General features: G+C 50.0%; 1 pseudogene; it reads left to right on the forward strand.

Moving 5' to 3' along the window:
• Positions 1-4,362: 4,362 nt before the first annotated feature.
• LOC123084265 (cysteine protease 1-like) lies at positions 4,363-5,438 on the forward strand (annotated as a pseudogene).
• Positions 5,439-17,859: the final 12,421 nt, after the last annotated feature.

Below are 17,859 nucleotides of genomic sequence, written 5' to 3' on the forward strand. Positions count from 1 at the left end.
ATTCATATTACAAAACAAAGATCTAATAGGGGACACATCAATAACTTTAAGATCTTCATCATTATTTTCATCTAACTTTTCTGGTTTGGCAGCCATCTTATTGACTAAGGTGGCTTGCTTATCAGAAATATGAGCTATAGCCTTCTCAAGCCGGATTATTTGAGAGTTCATGCCATAAAATTATTTATTCATATCATCAAGCTCCTTATTAATAAGACCCAAAAAAATCTCTTTGTTCTTTAACCTCTTTTCTGAAGAAATTATTATGCTCAAATTGCAAATTCATAAAGTTTCTAATATTTGACTCAATCTCTTCGAACCTCCTAAGAAGGAGGTCGGTACTCTTAGGCAAAGCCATGAGGACAAACAATCACACAAGCAAACAGAAAACGGCAAACGGAAAAGAGGGGAAGAAAACGGCAAGCGGAAAAGAGAGGAGATTGGGAAAGAGAGGGTGAATAAAACGGCAAAGGTGAAGTGGGGGAGAGGAAAACGAGAGGCAAATGGAAATAATGTAAATGCGAGGGAGATGAGTTTGTGATGGGTACTTGGTATGTCTTGACTTGAGTGAAGACCTCCCCGGTGACGGCGCCAGAAATCCTTCTTGCTACGTCTTGAGCTTGTGTTGGTTTTTCTTGAAGAGGAAAGGGTGATGGAGCACAGTAGCGTAAGTATTTCCCTCAGTTTTTGAAAACCAAGGTATCAATCCAGTAGGAGGCTTCTCAACAAGTCCCACGAACCTACACAAACAAACAAAGAACTCGCAAGCAACGCAATAAAGGGGTTGTCAATCCCTTCAGGCCACTTGCGAAAGTGAGATCTGATAGAGATAATATGATAAGATAAATATATTTTTGGTAATTTATAATATAGATGCAGAAAATAAAGATGCAAATAAAAGTAGATTGGAAGCAAATATGATAAGAGATAGACCGGGGGCCATAGGTTTCACTAGTGGCTTCTCTCGAGATCATAAGTATTACGGTGGGTGAACAAATTACTGTCGAGCAATTGATAGAAAAGCGAATAATTATGACATTATCTAGGCATGATCATGTATATAGGCATCACGTCCACAACAACTAAACCGACTCTTGCATGCATCTACTACTATTACTCCACACATCGACCACTATCCAGCATGCATCTAGAGTATTAAGTTCATAAGAACAGAGTAATGCATTAAGCAAGATGACATGATGTAGAGGGATAAACTCAAGCAATATGATATAAACCCCATCTTTTTATCCTCGATGGCAACAATACAATACCTGTCTTGCAACCCTTTCTGTCACTGGGTAAGAACACCGCAAGATTGAACCCAAAGCTAAGCATTTCTCTCATGGCAAGAAAGATCAATATAGTAGGCCAAACCAAACCGATAATTCGAAGAAACTTGCAAAGATAACTCAATCATATAAAAGAATTCAGAGAAGATTCAATTATTATCCATAGATAAACTTGATCATAAACCCACAATTCATCGTATCTTGACAAACACACCGCAATTAGAGATTACATCGAATAGATCTCCACAAGAGAGGGGGAGAACATTGTATTGAGATCCAAAAAGAGAGAAGAAGCCAACTAGCTAATAACTATGAACCCGAAGGTCTGTGGTAAACTACTCACAACTCATCAGAGGGGCTATCGTGTTGATGTAGAAGCCATCCGTGGTGGAATCCCCCTCTGGCAGAATGCTGGCGACGGCTCCAAGATGGGATCTCGCGGATACAGAAGGTTATGGTGGTGGAAATTGTGTTTCGATTGCTCCCTGGATGTTTTCGGGGTATGTAGGCTTATATAGGAGGAAGAAGTACGTCGGTAGCCGCCCGAGGGGCCCACGAGACAGGGGGGCGCGCCCTATAGGGGGGAGGGGGCGCCCTACCCTCTCATGGCCGCCTCGACTGCTTGTTGACTTGCACTCCAAGTTCTCTGGATCACGTTCGTTCCAAAAATCACGCTTCCGAAGGTTTTATTCCGTTTGGACTCCGTTTGATATTCCTTTCCTTCGAAATACTGAAATAGACAAAAAAACAACAATACGGGCTGGGCCTCCGGTTAGTAGGTTAGTCCCAAAAATGATGATAATGTATAAAATAAAGCACATAAACATCCAAAACAGGTAATATAATAGCATGGAACAATAAAAAATTATAGATACGTTGGAGACGTATCAGGCAGCGCCAATGGTGGGGCTTCCCCGGTCACACCCTCGAAACCGTCCTCGAGCACATCGCGGCTGGCAACACACCGCGCTTGGAGTACCCGGTGCCCCCTCCTTCTTTTGCTGCTACGACAGCTCCTTTACACCGCGGCGAATGGAGACAGCGTCCTCCTCGTCATCGGGCTCCCTTTCCTTTGGATCGTCGGTGCCCCGCCCTGTCAGGCCGAAGTCACAGGAGATGCCGCTCGGGCGGTGCACCCGTGGCGGCGCCCTCGTCATCAACGAGGGCGTACGTGGCCCCTCTTCTCCGTATTCCCGCCTCGTCAGGCCGAAGACCGAGCCGTGTCTCCTCGCTGTCAAGAAGGAGCACATGGGCACGGCCGCCGACGAGGAGACCGGCCTGAAATGGGCGCGGGACGACTACGTTCGACAGAAGATGGAGCACCAGCGTCGCGCCTTCGAGGAGATCATCGCCCGGCGCCGCGGCCGTGAGGAGGGCGGTGTCGTCTTCCTCGACGACAATGATGAGGAGGCGTCCGGGCCATCCAACCCCCCACGAATCGGCGACCAGGGTCAAGGGTGCAGCAAGGACGGCGACATCGGTGGCAGCTACGAAGACGACGACGACGACGACTACACCAACTTCTATAGGCCCCTCGGCATGTAAAGGCTCAAGGTGGCGCGGCGGGCGACGGCAGCGGTGTAGTAGTAGTAGCCGTTTTAAGTTTGTTTTTAGATTATGTTTTCAATATTTGCACAAATATCAATGGAACGCCTAAATTTCCTCCAAATTTGTGTCGGGTTTGGCTGAATTTTGGTCGAGTTTAGTTTTAAGGAAAAGGCGTCTGGGGCGACCATGGGGCGGTGGTTGGGAAACCGACCTTTTCCACGCCGATTTTTCCGCCGGCGCGCCCCAGGCAGCGCTATTTCAAACCCCTAAGAGCATCTCCAACAGGCACACAACATGTGGCGCGCTAAAAAGTAGTTTGCCGCGCGCCCATCGCCAGATTTGACGCGGCGCACAGCGCTGACTCCAGCAGCCACGCCAAAATACAGCGCACGCGCAGCTTTAGCAGCGCGCAAGTCCATATTTATTGCATTTTGGACAGAAATTAAATTTGACATAGACATTAAAAAACGATACAAATATATTTTACATAGTTCATAGCATAGACGATACAAATAGGTAAAACAAGTTCATATCATAGATAGATAAAATTGAACTACATAAAAATAAACTATGGTGCAGCTAGAATTACTCCGAGTCCTCATCATCATCCTCATCTTCGGAGGTGTTGTCCGAGGTATCGAGCCATATGTTCATCGTCTGACGTGAAGATGGACCTCCCACCTGCTTCAACGATACCGCATTGCGATATCACCAATGCCTTCCGCCGACGCCGGTTCGCCCGCTCCGCGCGGCGCCTTGCCGTCCTCTCCGCCCAGTAGGCGCGCTCGTTGGCGACGTCCTCCGGGTGGCGCCGGCGCCACTCCGCCATGGCTCGCTCGTCCTCCTCGGTGACGAGGAGGCGGCGCTGCAGCCGAACGTGGTTCACACGGTCCTGGTCCGTGATAAGACGAGGCGGAGGGGCGACGGCTGCACCTGTTCGCGCGTGTAGACGTCGTGGAAGTTCATCTGCGACGGAGGCCTCTCTAGGCGCCACGCCACTGCGTCGTACACGCGGGCGGCCTCGTGCGCGATCTGAAACGTGCCGAGGCCGAGCCGGACATTGCCGGACTGGATCTCGGCGGAGTACCAACCGTTGGGGCGCTGGCGGACGCTGCGGTAGCCCAAAGATCCCCGACGGCGCGGCGGCATGGTGGCGTGATGGTGGCGGGGCGTTGGAAGCGGCGATAAAGCGGTGGAAGAGGCGAGGAAAATGGCGCGTGGCAGTGTGGTGAAGCGTGTGGCGAGCGCCGCATTTTATAGGCGCGCGCGTTCACGCGCGCCAATCTACCGTGGAAGCTGTCGCTATCTCTCGCGCGCGTTCCCGCGCGCGCTACTTTCCCGGCACCGCTTGAGCGCGTGAAAACGTCCCGCGTGCGCTAAAAAACCAGTTTACCGCACACATGCGTCTTTTAGCGCGGCTGTTGGAGATGGTCTAATGGGCCGAAAAAGTGAAGATGCTCTAAGTATCAGCCTTTCAAGAAAGCCAGAACCACGAGCGATCTTCAGCCTCGACGACAGACGATGACCTAAGCCGGGCCCGAGAAGAGCAGCCGCGACGGCCATTGCAGGTCGCGGTGCGGCCGTGGCCGCGATCGCCTTGGTGTTCCTCGTATTCCTTGCTGCCTCCTCTGCAGCCGCCGCGTGCGTCGACGGCACAACAGAGCACGGTGTGCGGCGGGGGCTGACGCGGCGGACGGAGGTGGATGTGCGGGTGATGTTTCACGCGTGGCTGGTGCGGCACGGCCGCTCGTACAACGCGCTCGCCGAGTACGTCCGCGCGTTTCGCACGTTCCGGGACAACCTCGACTTCGTCGACGCCCACAGCGCTCGTGACGCGGAGCGCGGCCGGTTCCGCCTCGGGATGAATCGCTTCGCCGACGTCACCAACGCCGGGTTCCGCGCCGAGTACCTCGGCGCTGGCGGCGCTGGAAGGGGCCGCAACGCCGTCGGCGATAGCTACCGGTACCGCGCCGACGACGTGCTGCCGGAGTCCGTGGATTGAAGGGAGAAGGGCGTCGTCGCGCCTGTGAAGAACCAGTGCCAGTGCGGGAGCTGCTGGGTGCTCTCAACGGTCGCCGCGGTGGAGGGCGTCAACAAGATCGTCACCGGCGACCTCGTGAGGCTGTCGGAACAGGAGCTCGTAGACTGCTCGCGCAACACCCAGAACAGTGGGTGCAACGGCGGCATCATGGACGACGCCTGCGCCTTCATCGCCCAGAAAGGCGGCATCGACACCGAGGAGGACTACCCTTACACCGCCAAGGAGGGCAAATGCAACCTCGCCAAGAAGGCCCGCAAGGTCGTCTCCATCGATGGCTTTGAGGACGTGCCCGCAGACGACAAGGCGCCGCTGATGAAGGCCGTGGCGCACCAGCTGGTGAGCGTGGCCGCGTCGCCATCGAGGCCGGCGGGCGCGAGTTCCAGCTCTACGAGTCCAGGGTCTTCACGGGACGGTGCGGCACGGAGCTGGACCACGCCGCGCTCGCGCGGTGGGCTACAGGTCGGAGGCGGACGGTGGCAGTACTTAGAACTATGTTTTTAGAGGAAAGGGGATTTTCACTAATAATGAGAATAATTATATTTTCTCGCCAAAAAAATTGAGAATAGTTATATTGATATTTCACTGGTAGACCTCAGAATTGAAGAACAACATTCGCTAGTCGTCGAGCCCTCCACCACTCCTGTTGGAGGTGCAATTCTCTGTCGCTTTCGCCGATGGCTCGATCGGCTACCAACTACCCATGGTTACTGTGTCTGCACAGGCTGATGACCACGGATTGCATGTTCGTGTCCGTGGGCGTCGTTCCCCGTAACTCCACTACCTCACCCTCGTTTCGGACGGCCTTTCGCCCGGTTCCTCTGCCGGGTATAGATAGAGTTTGGCTCCGCTAGCCGTTCGCGTTGGGTAGGCCGGGTGCGATCTGAGTTACTGTTAGACTGTATAGCTTTTATATGCGTGTACGTATATTGTAACATTGTACACATTCATTATTATATACATGTGATAGACCATCCCTAGAGGATCGTGCCGGTTCCCCCAAACCTATTGTCTTACATGGTATAAGACTAGGTCAAATTCGCTTCCGCCCAAAACCCTACACCGACACCGCCGCCGCCGCTATGACGAGCGCCGCCGCCTCCGGCTCCACCACCGCCGGGTTCCTGCCGGCCTCTCTCGCGTCGCGGCCCTCCTTTCCCGGCCGCTGGATGCCACCGCGGTGCAATCCTCGATCGGGACCATGAGCGTTGGCTCCCTCTTCCCTACTCAACCTCTGGCCGCCTCATCGCGAGAGCACGCGCTGACGGTTCACACCATCGCCTAATCGCCCGCCTCTCTCGCCGCCGCCGTCCCGCCTCTTTCGCTGGTAAAGCCCGCGTCGGCCTGGATGGTTGGGCTTTCTGCCTCAGGCCCGGCGCCGGTGCACTCCGCTCCTGCGGCGTCCGTGCCCCTGGCCGCATCCACGCTGGTGCCATCTGCCTCCACGGCGTATCCGCCTCAGGCAGCCTACACCACGGGCTCGCTGCCGGGGCCGCCGTTTCACTTCGGCAATCTCATCAACATCAAGTTATCGTCGGACAACTACATCTTCTGGCGTGCGCAGGTCCTTCCGCTCCTTGGGAGAGAGGCCCCCTGGTTGGCTACGTCGACAGCTCCCTCCCCTGTCCCCCCACGCTGGTGGATAGTGTGCACGGCCCGGTCTATAATCCGTCACACCGTGTTTGGACAGGGCAGGATCAGGCGAACCTCTCCTCCATCCAGGGTTCGCGCACCCCGGCTGTTGCCGGACTCGTTGTCTTCGCCAAGACGTCTCATGAGGCATGGACCATCCTCGAGCGCTAGTTCGCGGCGCAGTCGCAGGCTCGTGTCTCCGCGCTTCGTCGTCAACTTGGCGAGTGTGAGAAGCTCGACTCCACGGCCACAGAGTTCTACAACAAGGTCAAGGCCTTGCTGACACGTTGGCCTCCATCGGATAGCCTCTCACCGACTCCGAGTTCAATTCCTTCATCGTCAACGGTCTTGACGAGGAGTATGATGCCTTGGTCGAAATCATCAATGAGCGGGGCAGCTGGACTCCCATGATGGCGCATGAGGTCTACTTCCATCTCCTCCTCACTGGGCAGCGAGTCGAGTCGCGCCGCTACAAGAGCAGCCACGGGCCTCTCTCCGCGAACGCCGTCACCAAGGGCGGCCGCAACCCCTCTTCGTCCAAAGCTCCTGCGGCACCGTCACCCTCGCCCGCCTCGGCCCCCCCTCCGTCCACAACTCTACCGGGGGCTGGTGGTCGGCGTGTGTGCCAACTTTGTGGCATTGAGGGGCACTGGGCCTCTAAGTGTCATAAACACTTCCAGAAGAGCTTCCTTGGCCTCGACAATGATGGCAAGGATACGCGTAATTTTGCACGTCAGGTTGCCATGGCCGACCGCCTGATGTCGACAAAGCAACAAGGGAACACTCAGTCCTACTCCATCGACCCACACTGGTACATGGATTCTGGAGCAACGGAGCATCTAACGAGTGAGATGGGGAAGCTTCATACTCGTGAACCCTATCATGGCTCCGACAAGATCCACACCGCAAATGGAGTAGGTATACACATCTCTCATATTGGTCAAGCACCTCTTCTCACTAGACATGCAAGAGTCTTCAGCTTCGCAATATTCTTAGAATTCTATCTGTGACATGTAATCTCCTTTCAGTTCCTAAACTCACTCGTGATAATAATCTTCTTTCTGAATTTCATCCTTTTGATCATTTTATTAAGGATCGGGGCACGAGGGACATTCTTCTTAGCGGGCGCCATTGCCAGGGTCTCTATCGTCTGGAGCATCTTGGTGTCGCTCGTGTTTTCAGTGGAGTTCGGGTATCTCCGTCACAGTGGTATGCTCGTCTTGGTCATCCAGCCATACCTATTGTTCGCCATGTTTTGCGTCGTCATGAGCTTCCTAGCATGTCTAGTAATAATGATGTAGCGGTGTGTGATGCTTGCCAGCAGTGGAAAAGTCATCGCCTTCCTTTTTCAGAGTCTAGTCGTGAGATGAAACATCCTTTAGAACTTGTATTTTCAGATGTATGGGGTCCTGCTCAGACTTCTGTCTGTGGTCACAATTATTATATCAGTTTCGTTGATGCTTATAGTCATTTTACGTGGCTTTATCTCATTAAGTGTAAATCTGATGTGTTTGGTATCTTTGTTCAGTTTCAAAAACATGTTAAACGCCTTCTCAAACATAAGATCGTTCATGTTCAGTCGGACTGGGAGTGAGTATCGCAACCTCAACTCCTTCTTTCAGTCGCTTGGGATTGCTCACCGTTTAGCATGTCCACATACACATTAGCAGAATCGTTCTGTTGAACGTAAGCATCGTCACATTGTTGAAACTGGTCTTACTCTTTTGGCCCATGCATCGGTTCCCTTATGGTTTTGGAGTGATGCCTTCACCACTGCATGCTTTCTTATCAACCGTACTCCCGCTCGTGTTCTAAACATGAAGACTCACATTGAACTTCTCCTTAATGAACAGCTTGATTACACTTTTTTCAAAGTTTTTGGATGTGCTTGCTGGCCGCATCTACGCCCATAGAACAAACGTAAGCTTGAGTTTCTGTCCAAAAAGTGTGTTTTCCTTGGCTATAGTCCTCTTCATAAAGGATATAAATGTCTTCATGTTTCCACTAATCGTGTCTATATATCTCGGGATGTTGTGTTTGATGAGAATGTCTTTCCCTTTGCCAAACTTCTCGTGTCCACCACTGAACCACCATCCCACTACTAGGGAAAACCATAGCAATAGCGCGGGTATTTAGCAGTAGCGCCTGTCATTCCACGCTACTGCTATACATGGCTAGCAGTAGCGCGCTTTAGGTAATAGTGTTGCTGCTAATATCTGCAGCGCTTTTTAGAAGTAAGTGCTACTTGTAAGGGAGCGCTACTGCTAACTTTGTTCCCCTCGCTACTGCTATTTTTATTAGTTTCTTTTTTATGCATATTTGTTTTGTATTTGAATAGGCTTTATACAATAATCTTTACCAATATCATACACATACAAATGTAATAATAGCATATACATACAAATAGTCTCATCAAATCATGTCATCATCATAAGTGGTCTCTCGTCATCATCTCGAAAATAGTGATACAAGTCTTGATTACTTGCAACTACATCGTCATCCATCTAAACAATGATATACGCGAGAAGAGCTACACTATGAGTGAGAGCGGAACTATGAAGTACATGAGTTCGTATCCCTCTCTTGCATTAGCGTGAACCTAAACTAACTACTGGCTGTCGCTCGAAAACCGGAAACTGGTACACCTGGGCCTGACACTCCGGCCACTCGTCGTATACTCCTGGCGTAGCACTTCTTCGCCATCGATGATCTATGCACCTGCATCGTCACATGAGTCGATGATATGCAACATATATAGTTGAGCAATAGAAAGAGACAGACTTGGCAAAAATAGAAGCAACATATCATAAGCATAAATAACAAAGTTCATCGTACCCAAAATGCCCTAACTAGAGTGATCTTCGCTAGTCGAGGAGGAGGACGGTTTAATTACATCACAAAAAAGTTTCGCCGTGCATAACTTAAAGTTTTGTCATACAGAAAGTATGGAACATTGTCATATATAGACAATCACTGCAACATGCTGTGCCATCCATCCATGTCAGGGAGAAAGTCCCTGAGCTTAGTGAAAGGCTTCATGTCGAGACGCTGAGAGGCTACGCGTGTTCGGACGTCTTCACGCGACATTTCGCCTTCTTCGTAGAACATCCCTGTTTTTTCGAGGACCTCCTTCATGATGATTTGGGCAATTTCGCGCTGGATGTGATAGAACTCAGCTCGAAGTCGATGATTCTCGATATCTCCTATGTGCTTTGCCCATTGCAGAATATGGGCATCGCCGGATTTAGGTAACATGCGAAGTTTCTGGTGATCCCGTCTGTACTCCAGCATGTGGTGTAGGATATAGAATCCATCATTAAGAGAATCACTCGGTTGCTGGATGCAGCAGAAGTCGGTCTTATGGCTGAAGGCGGGCCTGTCGTGCCTTGTCTTCTTGTCGTTGACCTCTCCACCCCCTTTGTCGTAGTAAAAGATAGCACTATCGAGAACAGACTTGATGTGAGTGTAATCCTTTTTGGTAATGTTCTTTGACGAGTCCAAGTAAAGAGCGTGGGAGTATCGGGGGTAGAGGATGATGAGGATGGTGTGCCCGCCGCTGCGCAAAATAAGTACACCTCAAATTAATTAGCCTCCATCGTGCAAATGAATGATTGAAATCGAAGGAAGGATATCCGTGCAGATGACTTACAGGGGATGATAATGCACGAGAATCGCCTCGTTGTCCTTATTGGCGAGCATGAAATTGACGAGGTACTCCCTCGCGAATTCACGGTGCTTTGCGCAGACTACCAAGAACCTCTCGTGCATGAAGTACGGGTCAGCGACACAGATAAAAGGTATCTACTCAACCCCGATGAGGTGGTTCATGTGCAAGGCGTAAAGGCGGACAAACATAAAATCCATCTTCTTCCAGTGATACATCTCGAAGATGTAATCGAATCGAAGGAAGAACTTGTCCGTGGGGAATGTGTCCACGTACGACAATTGCCGCGACACGTTAACCACGTAGAGTGGGTATCCTGGATTTTTCGAGGCGATGAGGCCTTTCTCTCTCCGCAGCACATCGTCATGAAGTCTCCTTACATCGCCGAATCTGGCCCCTATCGCTGCTTCAGGTAGGACTGGTTCACCGGCGATATGCCATTTTGCCGCACCGGGGCTATCTATACGGTCTTGAACCCAAGGCTGCTGAGGCGGCTGGATCATACAATCAACTTTTTTGCCTTTCCTCGGTCTCTTCCTAGACTTCTTTGGTACCGGAAGGTTGTCCATAATACGTTCAGACTCCAGAGGTGACAATTCAGGCACCGACTCATGATGCTCAAATCCTAAGTAGGCGCCAGTATTGAAATATTGTTGAGTGTCATCGTCATCCTCATCCTCAGCTATGGCGACATCACCAACGACTAATGGAGCCTCTTCCTCACCCCCTCCGCTATCACCCAGCACGACAACCAACGCTAATTGAGTAGGTGAGGTGTTGATGTTCATACCTAACTGCGTGCTCGTGGGTGTGCTCCCAGCCGCCTCCAGACGAAGCAGACTCTTCGGCCACAACAGGACCCACCCATTGCAACAATCACCAAGCTGCCGCGGGGTCTCGTCGTCATCCCCCACTAGTACCAGAGGAGCCAAATTCTCATGGCCCGGTTTGACACTGGCCACGGAAACCTTGAAGACGTCTGGGGGGATCGGCCGGCTGTGGAACAATGGTTCCTTCGGCTCCATTATCGTCGCCTTCCCCACGTTCGCCTTCTGGTCACCGATGGTGTACAGTAAGGTGCACGGGGTTTCGTCGTCCTGCAAAGAGAAGTCAGCGACATGAGACATACGAAAGGCAACGAAAACGGGAGATTATACATTTATTGAAGAGGGACGGTATGGCAGATACCGTGAGGGCGTCGAGCTCAGCCAAAGACGAAGCACCGCCGAGCACGTCCGATGCCAGAACCTGTGCCGGAGCAGGTGCGGGAGCAGGTGCAGGAGCCGGTGCGGGAGCCGATGCGGGAGCCGGTGCGGGAGCCGGTGCGGGAGCAGGTGCAGCTATAGGTGCTGGTGCAACGCTAGTCGAGGTGCTCCCCAAGAAGTCAACAAGGGAAAAGTCCGCTGCATTTTTTTCTGGATTTTGCCTGGTCCAATTGAAAATTGCTGGAACCAAGGTAGTAGACATATCTACAACCACCTGCTTTGCGACAGCTACCGCCGTTGCGACTGTCTCGGATGATTTCTTCTCAACCGCAATCTCAACCTTCTTGTCATTGTTTTCTTCAGTTAACCTCCGTCTTTCCTTTCTCTCCTCCGTGGTCTCACAATAGTACTTCTTCCACGTGGCGCCGTCTCCGACACCGTGCACGCGTCCATACGACGGTCGAGTCTCCACCGGGAGTTCGAACAATATGTTCAACGCCTAGTTGAATGGAGTGTCCGACTTGGGCCTCGCCAACGCCTCAGACGGCGAGTCGCTTTCGGGCGCAATACTGTGCTGCTCTCTCTGCAAAAGGCACAAGGATCGTTTACAAATATGACTAACGTGCAGTCGAATTGATCAGAAACTAAAATTACCAGCAGTCTCATGAACTCCTCGTGACCCCGTTCGTCTTGAAAACCTTCTTCACTGGGTCCCAATGGTGCCGGGCCCTGAGGATGTCACGCTCCTGCAGGACGGTGAACTCCGCCAAGGGGTTTGGGATGCCCAGACTCGCAGCTTTTGCGTCCTCCTTGGCCCATATGGACCTCTTCCCACCGTAACCACGGCTTCCGAGGTGGTGGCTCCCAATGTTACTCTGTTGAAACCCCTTCATGTACTTCGAATTTTTTTGGCAGCTTCGGCCTTGCAAGCCGCCTTGAATATTTGAAAGTGCTATGCCGTGATTGTCGGATTATCCTTTACAATCTCGGAGTAGGGTTCCTTTTTTATGACGATTCGATATTTCACCCTTGATTTCCAGGCGGCCACCGCGTCACTAAACTTGGTCATGGTGTGTTTGTTTATCTTTTTCATTGTCGGGTCCTTATCTGGATCTTGATAATCCTTTTCATTCCGGCCCGAGAACAAGAATATCTAGTGCAGCTTCTTTAGGAGGGAGGGCCTCATATTATCTATCTTAAGTTTCTCATCGTTGATGGTGGCGGTTGTCCGTATGATGCAGCCTACTTGATTGCCGTAGCACGCGCGCGCTTCCTCGGGCGCGGTTGCCTCAAAATTGCCGTCGTCCACCTTCGTGACCACCAGTCTAGTAGTCCTGAGTTTGTTAGGAAGCTGTTGCCTCTTTGCTTTAGGTTCTATACCGGCTCTGCTAGTCTCGGCACCGGTCTCAGTCTCAGCGCCAGTCTCGATGCCGGTCTCAGTCTCAGCGCCGGTCTCAGTCTCAGTGCCGGTCTCAATGTTATTCTCAATCTTCGATGTGACAGGTGGACCCACCAACATCAACTCTTGATCGTCGGCGTCCCTCGAAAATTCTTCTGCCGCCCGGTAGACGTTGTCGCAGTCACTAGAACCCTGTCCTTCATCGTTGCTAGCCATATTTCCTACGATTAAATCTAGTAATTAATTATAGACCTAATAAAATGAATAATGACATGCAGGAACGTTGACTCCTTCCTGGTGCGGCAAATCCCGGGCACTCGATATGTCGTAGTTTGTAGCACAAGTCATGCCGAAATTCATGAAAAATTTCGGCATGACTTTTGCTAAAAAGTGGACAAATCAAGAACCTGAAATTTGCCGGAACGGAAATGAATCAACATCCCAGCAAAACATAGGCCACTCGGCTTCATTCCCTGGAAACAACAAAGCCACTTGGGCACAATCGAACCACTTCAATGAAAAGATATAACATGACCACTTCAATGAAAAGATATAATCAACAATAAAAGTCTAGGAATGGATCATCTTTAAAATAAAACTTGCCTAATTCTTTTCCTTGAAAAATAGTGGTATTTTCAAAAATCAAAAACCTTTGCAAAATGACCTCACTAAACACTTCTCTTCCTATGACAGAACCCAAATTATGTTGATCTAGCTATTCCTCTCTCACAGACACACATTATTTTCTCTAATCCTTCTCTGCCTAGGACAAAACCTAATTAAATTGCAAAGGAACTCCATTTCTCTAACCCTTCTGACCTAATGCTCTAAAATAAAATTTTGCTCTAACCTAGCCAACCTACTTAACCTAGCTTGTTAATCTAATGAACCTAATTAACCTACCTATTTAACCTAGTTAGTTAACCTAGTTTAGCTAGATAATTAACCTAATTAAACTAGTTAACGTAGCTAGTTCTCTCTCAAAGCCCTAAATAAATTTTTGCACTAACCTAGATAATTAACCTAATTAAACTATTTAACCTAACTAGTTCTCTGTCAAAGCCCTAACTTAATTTTTGCACTAACCTAGATAAATAACCTAATTAAACTAGTTAACCTATAACTACTTCTCTTTTAAAGCCCTAACTAAAATTTTGCACTAACCTAGATAATTAACCTAATTAAACTAGTTAACCTAGGTTCTCTGTCCAGTGTTTGTGCTATATATGCATGAGAGAGACAGAGGAGGGGTGGGGGCTTACAGAGGATGACTCCGGTGGTGGCGAGGGAGGCAGGGGCATCTCCGGTGATGGCGAGGGAGGTAGTTGTGGCGAGGGAGGATCCGGTGGCGTTGACGGCGGCTCCGGTGGCGTTGATGAGGCCGCGCGGCTCCGTGGCGTTGGGGGCGGCTCCGATGGTGTCGACGGCGCACGGCTCTGGTGGCTCCGGGGGCGTCGACGTCGACAGGAGATGGCGGCGAAGTGGGGCGACGGCGAATCGGGGAGACGGCAGCGGGATGGGTCGAGGGATTTGGGAGAGAAGTGGTGGCCGGGGGGAAATGGTTTTTTGGTTAAGTCAAACTTAACGGTAGCGCGTTTCGCCAAACGCGCTATAGCTAAGGTAGCTATAGCGGTTTTAGCAAAACGCGCTACTGCTATAACTATGTAATTTCCTTCCATTTTCTTATTTCCTTTTCTGTTTCTACAGTGTGGGTCTAGGAAACGCGCTGCAGCTACATTAGCTATAGCGCCCCTTACGAACAGACGCTACTGCTATGCCTTTCTCTCGTTTTTCACTTTTTCATTATTTTGCTTTACATTTTATTTTTTTACTTTCTCCTTTTTCGATTTCTTTCATTTTCATTTACTTTTCTATTTGTTTTTTATTTTATTTTATTTCCATTAGCAGTAGCGCTTTTCGTAGGAAACATGCTACTACTTATGTCCTAGCGGTAGCGCGCTTCTTCCAAGCTCGCTACTGCTATGCGTAGCCTATCATTTTAGCAATGGGAATATTAGTAGTAGCGCTTTTACGACCGTGAGCGCTACTGCTAGAATTTTATCTGTAGCGCGGTTTTTTCTCACTCGCTACTGCTATCTAGCACTAGCGCTCTTTTTTGACCCGCGCTGCTACTAAATTTCTCTGTATAAGGTTTTCCCTAGTAGTGTCCATGCATTCATCCTCCATTGCCTCTGACCAATTTGATGATGTTGCATACTTTCCTATATTATTGCCTAACCATGGTGCAGCCACTGGACGTGGGGTTCGTTTGGAAATCTTGGAGACGCCATCGTCTCCCTCGTCGACTGCTGCTCATGATGAGCATACGACTCACGTGCATGGCCTCGGTCCGCGTGCCTATGCACGCCCGGCCGACTCCTCCGTGACGCCGTTACCGACTGGGCCGTCTTCGCCTCGCGCCCAGCCCACCGAGCCGGCTCACGTGCATGGCCTCGGTCCGCGTGCCTATGCATGCCAGACCGACTCTCCCGTGACGCCCACGGCAGCTGGGCCATCTTCGCTTCGGGGCTCGCCTGCTGTGGAGTCCGAGCTGGTCTCACCGTTGCGGTCCAGCTCTCTGGAGCCATCTTCCTCGCCTGGCCTGATGTCGCCCGACCCCTTGCCGGCATCGCCATCTCCGTCGCCGTCGCTGACTGGGCCATCTCCGATGCCGTCGCCCAGTCCCTCGCTGACGGGGCCGTCTTCACTGTCATCACTCAGTCCCGTGTCGGCTGTGCCCTCTTCGACTACGCCTTCCACCTTGATGGCTCCTGCAGTTCCTCAACGACCACATACACGCAGCCACAGTGGCATTTTTTTAACCCAAGCAACATCATGATGGCACAACTTCTTGGCTTGCTGCGTGTCTGACTGCTGCTCGTGCGGATCCGTCCTCTGAGCCACATACGTATCAAGCTGCTATGAGCATACCGCATCTCTGAGCCCCCTTTCAATGACTTGAGCTTTGCATTGAAACACTCTGCCAAGTTACTGGTCACATAGTCTACTTTGCAAATTTCATCGAATTTGCTTCTTGACCACAACTTTCCATGATGTGCATCTAAGTACTCCTTCACCATAGTATTGTGAGCATACAACACTCTCAAATAGGAGTGTACCTATAAGGTTGCGCAACTGCTGCAGAAACCAGACCCAACTTTCCTCTCTACCTCCACCACACCAAATGCATCTGGGAATTGCCAATTGTGTCCATCAATTGCAGAACCTACCACTAGTTGTCCTCTCCACCTTCCATTCAAAGCAGTTATATCAACAGCCAAATAGGACCTGCAACCATCAAGAAACCCCTGCCAACAAGCATTGAAACAAACAAAAGCCCTCCTAAGCACTCCTTCTGAAATGACTTCCCTTTTATTTTGTATGTAACTGTATTCTTGTCAATCTCTACAACACTCCCTAGACTAACAACTTCCACTTCAGATTTAAATGTGTAGAGCAACTGAAAGCTCTCATTCCAAGGACCATTAATCCTGTCAATAGCCATTTCCTTAGCACAGAAAATCCTCATGTAAGGTATACCAATCTTGTACTTCCAAAATAGCTTCCCATAGAGTGTTGTTGGACCAAGTGTTGGTGTTTATCTCAACCAATCCGAAATTGCATATGCCACCCACCTAGTCTTTGCTAGCTTTGTTTTAGCCTTCCCTCCTCCCCCTCCAGGTGGACAACTATGTTGGTGTGGCTTATTTTTATCTGAAATGAAATGGGACCCAAACAAAATATTGTTAGAACACATTACACAATGATTTAAAAATAAAATGAATCAGTATAAACTGAAATACACAAACTTGAATAAACTTGCTCCTCAACATATTTGATGCATGCAACCTCCATCTACACCTATCATATGGGCAATGAATAGTGAACCTTGTTGGCTCACTCCTATCAACCACATATGTATTTTCAGTGAGAATGCAATGTGTAGTCACTGCATTATGACAGTCCACCATCGACTGGAATATGGTGCCGACAGCTAGCTGATGATCTTCCCTGTTCCACTCAATTGTTGGCATGTCCTCACCATCATATTCATCTAAAACTAGGTTGTCGATTTTCTCATGCCTATTTTCATCGTCAGTGTCATCAAATCTAGAACGGTTGATTTGTTGCTCATGACATTCATCTTCCATTGCTTGTTTTCTGACAATATCTACAAGATCAGGGAACATATTCTCATCCTCATCATCATTTCGAGGCATCTCTTCGTCAGGCTCTGCATCTTGTTATACATCGGCTCTAGCAGCGACAGGAGAAGCGGCACAAGAAGCGGCAGCTGACATATTGTGACTTTCAGAACCACTAGCTTTGCTTGGTTTTGACCTACTAGCTTTGCTTGGTTTTGACCTACAAGGAGTGCCGGGGCGCTCGCTATTAGCAGAGACAGAAGATTTCTGAACATCCTTCCCCTTGTCATGTTCATTGCGTGGCTGAAGCACCTCGATAAGGATTTTGCCGAAGCGCCTTTCAACATTCAAAGTAAAGAGCAATCCAAGATGCTCATCACAAGTTAGTGGGAGATACTTTTGCTCGGTACTGCTGAAAAATTTCAGTTCAACATCATCAGCAGAGCTCCACCCAGATGAAGAAATTTTTAGCGCCGCAAACAAATCTTTGAACGACATACTTGTTTCTACCACCTTTGGATAGAAAAATCCAGTAATCATATGCAGTTTTCTACTGCGCAGCACACTAACTTCTATCCTAACCGCCAGCCGGAAAGCAAGCACATGATCAATCCTATTCGATTCAAATAAGGAAAAGTTACAGTCAGGACGGGAACAATTCAGCAAAATTTGATTGATTCACGGGACTAGCTGTCAAATAGGGCCGAATGCATGAATCAACAAATATGTTATAGGGGAAACAACGCTTACCCAGGTGTAATCTATGAATTATCCGCCGTCGATTCGACCCAATCCTCTCCACGCTGGATGGGCTTGAGAACCTGCTCCCCTGATATTGCTGCTTAATCCTGAGGGGGGTGTGGGGGTAGATCCGGCGGAGGGCACGACGGCGGCGGAGGCGAAATGGGGTTAGTGGTTGGAGGGCATGACGGCGGCGGA

This window comes from Triticum aestivum, chromosome 4A, assembly GCF_018294505.1.
Source record: "Triticum aestivum cultivar Chinese Spring chromosome 4A, IWGSC CS RefSeq v2.1, whole genome shotgun sequence".
Taxonomy (NCBI): Eukaryota; Viridiplantae; Streptophyta; class Magnoliopsida; order Poales; family Poaceae; genus Triticum; species Triticum aestivum.